We start from the raw sequence: 6,972 nt of genomic DNA, 5'->3' as shown, positions 1-6,972 counted from the left end.
GAGGACCCCTGGTATCACAAAGCGTGCAAGTGCAATTGCCAAGGAGGCGCCAATGCCCTGTGGTCTGCGGGGGCCACCTCCTTAGACTGCATACCAGGTGAGTGTCCCTCTCCTCGGGGCACCTGATCATTAGAGTGCCCTTGGGAACACCCTGTTTCTCCTCTTTCTTTCAATCCAGCTGAACTAAATCCCCTGAATGCCACATTCTGAGTTTTCTCCAGTTGGCCTCTGAACTTCAAATGTCACGTGGCCACTGCTCCAACAAAATGCTCTCATGTCATTGTTCAGAATAGCTTCCTGACCTCTACTTGGCCTGGGTGAGATGGTAAGATGGGATCTAACTGTCAGTGAAAGAGATTAATGGATAATTAATTGAAAATAAATTAATGGTGGCAGGAAGTTTTGGGAAGAGCATAGGCTTTTAAGCTATGCTCTTTATGCTCCTTAAGAGCTGGAATCCTGGCTGGGTCACTTTTAACTCTGGGACTCCCACTCTGGCCTTTTTCTGTCAAATGGAGGTAATACTACTGTGCCTGGATAGCCATTGCTCACCAAACCACCGTGTGCCTCCCCACCTCCCAACCCCCTTGCAGTCAGGTGGTATCATGTGAGCAGCTCCAGCCGGAGTGATCAGTGTCCCCTCCGAAATGAGGCATTTAAGGGGTGGCACTCAACTGTCCAGCTCTCCCTTTCCCTGCTTCAGAAAGTGACTTGTGTGTCAGCCAGGGTGCTGGGGAGGTAAGGTGGAACCCCCTGCCGACCCCCAGTGGCCAAATCACCTGAGTGAAAAATAAACCTTCACAGTATTAAGCCTCTGAAATTTCTGGGACTGTTTGTTCTGCTGCATAACATGGCCTTTCCTGCCATGTGAATGCTTGCCTTCCTCTAAGGCAGGGGCCAGCAAACTTTGTCTGTTAAGGACCACACAATAAATATTTGTGGCTTAGTGGGCTGTACAGTCTCAACTCCTCAATTCGGCCATTGTTGCTTGAAAGCAGCCATAGATGATATGTAAATGTATGTGCATGGCTGTGTGCTAATAAAACTTTATTTACAAAAACAGGCGAGGGCCACAGTTTGCTGATCTCTGCTCTAAGGAGTTGTTTTGAGGAATAAATCAGATGAGGCATTACACCATCTGGTGCTGTACCTGGCAAACTAGTTCCTTTTCTTTCTGCCTCCTAAGAGCTTATAACACTCTGACTGTTGGAGGCTGGGGCGGCCCGCAAATATTTGCAGTGCCCAGTCCTTTCAATGGCTCAGGTCCTCTTGTGCACAAACTGTCTTTGCCACCCCTCTCCCGGGTTATGATGGTGCCATGCAACGTCATTCACTTTACATAATCGCCTAATAATAGCACCTGGAGAGAAGAGGTCGGTGTGTAGTGTATTAGCTTCTCTTCATTATTTCATTAAATTTGCATTAAAATAGCAAATTGTGGGGGAAGTCTACAAGAGCTTTTATTGCCTCCGTTTTTCTATTTACTAAAGAGGTAGGAAGTCAGTTCTGAACTAAGCTTTCTGGAACAGTGGGGTCCTGATAGTGGGGAAAGCAGTAAGCATTGTTGTTTGGTGGGCTTCTCCCACGGGTCATCCCACTGTGCACCAAGCTGTGAACTCCTGCAGCCATTATGTGTTGGTGTGATCTGCCCAGTCAATACTGAAGTGCCCTCTTTAATAATCCATAGAATTCCACCCTCTTTTATCCTGTGTCTATTATGTGCCAGGTACTAATGCGGAGACAAAATTGAAGACATTGTCTCCACCCCAGAGGAGTTGACCCTTTAGTGAAAACGAATGTTCTCATCACTAGAGACAGGAGGCCTACTGGACTTCCATTGCAAGGAAATTCTTTCTAAGAAGAAATTGAAAAGAGATTATTTATGTGGATTGGGTTAATTGACCCAATCAACTGTGAAGCTGAGGAGGGCCTTGTGTTTGAGGAATGTGAAGATCACTGGGTCCCCTAAGCTCTCTCCCCTACACAGTTGCCGTGAACCGGAAGTTTGGAAATCAGAAATTCTTTAGCTTAAGTGTTCTCCTCTCCCCACTATTTTTTTTTAAGTTGTATTGTTGTTGGTTTTGTTAACAACGCAGATATTTCCAGAAAGAAAAAAACACAACCTTAATGTTAAATGGTTGATTTATTGGTGTTAATTGGTTTTTCCATGAAAGACAGGATTCAGGGCATCAGGACTAGGCACAACCTTCCAGAAGTCACTTGCCCATCAGAGCCTCAGATCCTCATTGGAACCTCAAGAATGGTATATTGTTTCTCTGGAGCCTGAAATTCAATGCTTCCAGCAGAGTCTGATTTAGGAGGGAAGAGCCTAGAAAGCACAGAAGGACAGGAAAGTCATTCAGAGCTGCCAAGAGGAGCTCCCAGGTACACACCGGCTGTTACTGCCCAGGCGCCCCACCTAAAGAGCAGAAGGTGACCATCTAGGTGCATTATGACCTCCTAATCTTCAGCTTAATGCTATTAAAAATACTAAAAGGTCTGTCTTTTCCACAGTTGAGCCGAGATTACCTCGGTACTCTGAGAGGTGGGAATAGGGTAGGGGAAGTATCAAAGCATAAGGAATCCAATGACTCAATGCTTTACTTTTATTCTAGATTTTATATTTCTATATTATATTTAAATTTATACTCTATTCTTCTGTAGATATTATTCTACATTTTACTACATCGTGGTAAATATTCATGTCTAATACGTGTGCATAATAATATTCACTTTTCTCTTGACAAGAATGTCCTTGAACTCTCTTTGTGTTTCTTTAGGTTAACATTCTTTATAAGCATTTCTAGCCTTCATGTCTACAAATTGAGCAATTATCTATTGAATAAGAGGGGCTAGTATGTTAAGTATCCACAGTCTAGATTAGCAGTATATTACGAATATGGCTTCATCCATCTCATTGTCAAGTCGTCTCTCAGAAGAACCACTTGTGCCACAGAAGATGGAAGTTTTTCCTTAAGAGTAAAATGAGTGTATACACATAGGCCAGTGGGAGTCCTCTAGGCCAGTCAACTCCTACTTTTTCCCTGAGCTCTCTGCTTCCTGTTTCTGCCATTTTTCCCGCTTATCCCCAGCAGCCACCCAAGAGGGAGGTGATGATGTTTGTTTATCCCTTCATTCATTCATGCGATCAGTATCTATAGAGTGCTTAGCATGAGCAGGCACTCTGCTGGACTCAGAAGGATAGAATGGTGGGCAAGACAAACTAGGGGTGCTGACATTTAAATGATCACAAGAAGAGGGATAAGTGACAGGCTTAGGGTGTCTGGGAAGGCAGCACCTACAATTCTTTACCAAGCTCTGGGTGGGCAAGAGAAGTGGACAGAGATCTGAAGGATGAGTAGCGGTGGCCAGATGAATGGGGGAAAGAGGGGTCAGGAGTGCCACAGGCAGAGGGAATGGCCTCAAGGGAAGGCCTTCGCGCCCTCAGGATGCTCAGCCAGAACCATGGAAGGAGGAAGAGGGGGAAAAGGAAGTCAGGAAAAGTAATAAAGTAACTGGAGTGCAGTTCATTCCCCAGCACAAGAGCGCGAGAAATCTTACATTTTCTATTTTTCTAAGTTCAGATAACTCCAGTTTGAGTCCCACTTTGTCATGGCCTGTGAGGAGTCTAAAGACAGGATTGTCGAAGGTCCTTCCTCTCCCCTTTGGACTACACGAAGCGCCCACAGCCTGCGAGGGCTGCCTGGGGCCAGGCCCAGGCTCAGGCTGCGTGGCAGGCTCCCTGCCTGGCCCATGGCCCCACTCAGAGGTCGACACCTTCTCCCTCTGAAACAAGCTCAGTCCTGAGACCTTCCCAAGTTTCCTAAGGGTGTCCAGAACCCAGGGCTCCCAGGACCCATCCCTGGTCCAGCCCCCTCAGAGGAACCATTTCCCTGCTGAGCTCAGGCCCCCATCACAACTCCCCTGCTCCCCAAGAGTCAAAGCCCAGAGCCTCTGGCCACCTCCTTCTCTGGGACAATAGGCTGATTCTTGTTGAGCTCTGAACCTTCTAAATCCATAAACCTGGGAGATGCTATGCCATCAACAGCTTTCTGTCTCAAGTCTCTCTCTGACACATGCACACACACACACACACACACAGAGCTTACTTCATCCTGGAGCAAGACAGAGTGGGGTAGAGGGGTGTTAGATTTCTTCTCTGGTGACTCTTCATCAGAAAAACAAACATGTAAAAAACTCAAGAACACATCACTATATTCTCACGACTTCACCCTATTCCACCCACATGAGCTGCTGCTTTTTGGCCCGGCACTACAGGCTCTACGCTCTACCAACGTTATCCCATAGCAATCCCATAGCAACTTCACGGAGGCAGGTTCTACTGTTGTGCTCATTTCACAGGTGCAGAAACTGAGATCCAGAGACGTTAAGCAGCTTGCCTAAACTCACGCAGAGGGAGAATGGGATCCAGTCGCAGGTCGCATTGGCTCTAAGCCGGCATTCTTGACCTTGGCTGCCCATTACAATCATCTGCAGCTTTACCCCATGCCCAGGTCCTGCTCCAGACCAATGACATCAAGATCTCTGGTGGTGTGGCCCGAATGTCAGCACTTCCGCAACTCCCCAGGTGATGCCCAGGCTTAGATCCACGGAAAAGCCTCTGCTTTGTGCCCTGGGCCAAGCCATCAGGTTTCTGGGGGAGCAGCTGAGTAGCTGGACATACCAATGCCGGAGACAGGAGCACTGGATGGGGCAGGCTTGGGGCTTGGACATAAGGGCTCAGTTTTGGCCATCTGGGTGTGAAGTATCTTTGGTTCACCCAGATGGCACTGTTCACCTGGAAAGTACTCAAGAGGGCCATGGGAGGCTCGGGGCTGAGAGTCAGGCAAGGTTCTCAGATGCCTGCTGAAACCATGGGGATGGGAAACTCATCACCTCCCCTGGAGAGTGTGGGGAGGATCCAGGTCTGGACAAGCCCTCACGGGCCTCCAAGGCCACTGCCACTGGCCTGGTCCCTACAGGTCTACAGTCTACAGTCTACTCTTAACTGTTTAGATGGGCTAATTGGGAAGAAATGGCAAAAGAAATATGACGGGAAACCGGAGAAAGATCAAAATGTCAAGACTAAGGCAACTGGGAGAGGCGGCAATGGCTTTTCCTTCCCCTCTGCCCCCTCCCTCCAAGCTGGTGGCCCTAGAGCAAGAAAAGGGAGGTTCCAGATGGAGGGGCTTTAGAGACATCCACGGTTAGAATTTAAGTGACAACCAAGACCCAACTGAAACCCAGCTTCCTGACACTGGGGCCAGGTTGGAGAGAGGTCGAGGAGGTGGAGGTGCCCCCAAGGCCATGGGCACTAGGCCGCCTGAAGCACCAGCCAACAATATGCCTTCCCTGGAGGGCCAAGGATTCCGAAGTGCTCTTAGAAAGTGCACTTAAAAGCGCAGCTGCTCTGGGAGTGGGATCCTGGAAACCGCATCGGGAACAAGCACCCCTGATGATCCGGCCACACAAGGCATGAGCGTGGTTTCATAAAGCGTTCCTGTTCTCTCTCCCAGGAACTGATATTATTTTAATAGGCCCTCAAAGCCTCGGATATTTGTAAACAAATGCTGTCCCCTCGCCCCCAGCCCTGCTGAGTTGCAGCTACTGGTAGGAGTTGGACCTATTTTTCGGTGCATTGGCCAGAAGCCCACCCCGCCCCCGCTTCTAGGCCAGAGGTCTGCAGGTATTCTGGAGCCTCAGGATGGCAGTCAAGTTTCTGCATGCTTCATTTTGTTTTACTGATTTCTGAAAATCATTCTCTAGGAATACTTTGGCGCCCATTTTACCATTGAAGGTGATGATGCTCCAGTAAATATGTTCAGCTCTTCAATCTGAACCCAGATATACACATAGAAAAAAAAATGATTTGATTTATCTTACTTGGAGTTTATCTTTCACAATCAGAAAACTAGGGGAATGTATTTGCATAAGTTTATCATTGTTTTCTATAGAAATTCAGCTAGAAACTGGGTTTGGTTATAAATGCGGCCCCCTAGATAGTGGCTTATTGAATGATTGAATTAGCTTTCTTCATTCAGAAGGTAAAAACAGTAGCGGGTAGGGAGTTGCTTAAGCATATCAGGGCTGAGGTCTCTGCAGTTCTCCTGGCCTTCCCCTCATGGTGCAAGCTGGCTACTGTTGCACCAGCCAGCAGGCCTTCCCACTAGACAACAGGAAGAAAGAAGGTACAAGCAACACCTGATCAGAAATCTCTGGCAGACACCCTCTTATATCTCACTGGTCAGAAATCATGCCACATGGTCACTTCTAACTGCAAGAGAGGCTGGGAAAGATTGCTTTTTTAGCTGGCCACGTCGCTGCCCTCAACAAAATTAGGGCTCTTTAGTCAAAAAGAAGGGGAGAATGGATACTGGGTTGACAATTGGCAGTCTCTCATCAGGTAAGCTAACACTGAATATGAGAGGAAAACGTTGAGAAGCAGCAGACAATTAACATGTAAGAACCAGCTTTGGCTATTATTTGGGAAAAGCAGTTTCTTTCAACTGTTTCTTATTCAACAGTCACTCAGGCACATTTCACCCTTTTTGTTTTTTATTATATTAGTGAGAAAACTGCAATTTACAAGTGGGAAGTCAGTCTCAATATATAATTGCCCTTCTTGCCTCTCACCATTGTTTTGGTCTTTTAATTGCCATCATATGCTGCCTGAGGACAATTAAGGACCCTGATGTCATCATGCAGGATGGCTAAACCTGTGTTAATGAGGAAAATAAAGAGTATGGCATTTAAGTATGATATTTCACTGTGAACCTCTTGGTTTTTAGGTTTCTAAGTTTGTGGGGGAGGCAAAATAGTATCAAAACTACGCCCCCCCACACACACCACAGTGGGGTTGCCATAGAACCACTTCTCTCTGTGTTTACGAATGTTGAGTCTCTATGGCAATCTCTTTATCTTCAAACAAGACGGTTTGTCATTTCAGTCATTTTATGTTTGTCGAGTATTGCG

At 46.9% G+C, this 6,972-nt stretch overlaps 1 protein-coding gene across 1 annotated transcript in view; it reads left to right on the top strand.

The window, feature by feature from the left end:
• The window catches only part of RS1 (retinoschisin 1), a 34,580-nt gene that overhangs the window by 10,407 nt on the left and 17,201 nt on the right, over positions 1 to 6,972 (top strand). The gene's annotated exons all lie outside the window — the stretch shown is intronic.

Source organism: Pteropus vampyrus, unplaced genomic scaffold, assembly GCF_000151845.1.
Source record: "Pteropus vampyrus isolate Shadow unplaced genomic scaffold, Pvam_2.0 Scaffold81, whole genome shotgun sequence".
In the NCBI taxonomy this organism is placed as follows: domain Eukaryota; kingdom Metazoa; phylum Chordata; class Mammalia; order Chiroptera; family Pteropodidae; genus Pteropus; species Pteropus vampyrus.
The sequence above is the reverse complement of the archived record's forward strand: the minus strand, read 5'-3'. Positions and strand labels throughout refer to the sequence as shown.